The sequence below is a fragment of the Aplysia californica genome, unplaced genomic scaffold, assembly GCF_000002075.1.
Source record: "Aplysia californica isolate F4 #8 unplaced genomic scaffold, AplCal3.0 scaffold00037, whole genome shotgun sequence".
NCBI classification, from domain to species: domain Eukaryota; kingdom Metazoa; phylum Mollusca; class Gastropoda; order Aplysiida; family Aplysiidae; genus Aplysia; species Aplysia californica.
The window spans coordinates 719,247-720,569 of NW_004797307.1; the positions used below are offsets into that span (position 1 = coordinate 719,247).

At 36.3% G+C, this 1,323-nt stretch overlaps 1 non-coding gene across 1 annotated transcript; it reads left to right on the top strand.

Moving 5' to 3' along the window:
• The first annotated feature begins 829 nt into the window (after positions 1–829).
• TRNAE-UUC lies at positions 830–901 on the top strand. Its single transcript has one exon. It is a non-coding gene; the product is annotated as a tRNA-Glu (tRNA).
• The last annotated feature ends 422 nt before the right edge of the window (positions 902–1,323 follow it).

Below are 1,323 nucleotides of genomic sequence, written 5' to 3' on the forward strand. Positions count from 1 at the left end.
CTCTCTCTCTCTCTCTCTCTCTCTCTCTCTCTCTCTCTCTCTCTCTCACTCACTCACTCACTCACTCTCCCTCTCTCTCGCTCTCTCCCTAATTTTTGTATATAAGCAAAGGTTTGCATCCAGCAATATCGGTAAGGGGAAGTAACATAGTAAATGACAAAGCTACAAAAAATTGACACTATCTTCCCCTGAAAACCGCATGGCATTCCACTAATTTGCGTTATTTTCGTATAAATGTTACATGCTCAAAATGCACAGACCGAAAAATATAAAGAAAGAAGTAATGCTTCCTTGCTTAGGAAAATTTTGCCGTGGAAAGACTGTTGACTTCTTTCATGAGCTACAATCTCACCTCTAGTCTAAAAAAGTGATTTGCCGGTTGCGCAACTATACGTCATTGGTTATGAAATCCCGCGCTCTGTGCTATAAATAAACATTGTCACAAGGAATACAGTAAGAATAGATAAGCCTAGCTGAAAAACAGCACAGGAATCATTTATTGAAATATTTCCAGAGTAATAAATCTACTCTCGAAGAAGGGAGAACAATAAAGCAGTGAAAAATGATGTCTAGAATCTAGATTAGATCTATTCTAGATTCTAGAGTCTAATTGTTATTATTTAATTTAGCTCATTCAGCCAGGACCATACTTTATATATGAAACTGAGTTGTGCATTTAGTTTCTGAGGGTTTAACAAAACAATTCATAAAAACAATATAGATCTAGATCTAAATCTATTAGATCTAATTACTACAGCATTTTCGTATTATCATCTTTGAATGGTATTTCCCTCGATATTGGTTTTTACAGGGGCCTTATGGATGTGTCTCCCATGTGGTCTAGTGGTTAGGATTCCTGGCTTTCACCCAGGCGGCCCGGGTTCGATTCCCGGCATGGGAACATTTTTTTTTCTTTCATCTTTTTCTTAAATAAATATTTTGTCACTTTGATTTTTTTTTGTTTGTTTGTTAAGTTATTGTTTTTTTTTAATATACATTTTTTTTTGGTTTGCATTAGTGGCGGAAGCGGAGAAGGAACTTTTTTTTTTAATGGACCTTTTCTTGACTCTTTTTATTATCTTCATTTTGCGCAATGTTTTTGCTACTGTCATCTGTCCCTCTATTCGAACTGGCCTATCATCAGTGGGTCGTCCTTCGTCGGCCCTTGGTCTTATTCCTTCAATCTGCCCTCTCTCTTCTAAGTGTATATTATCAGAGACTCTTAAATATATATTATAAAACAGCTTTTCTGGCAGCTTGTATAATTTGGTAAATCTTTATAAGAACCTGTTTTCTCCACAACGCCACCTTTCTCTCTCTCTC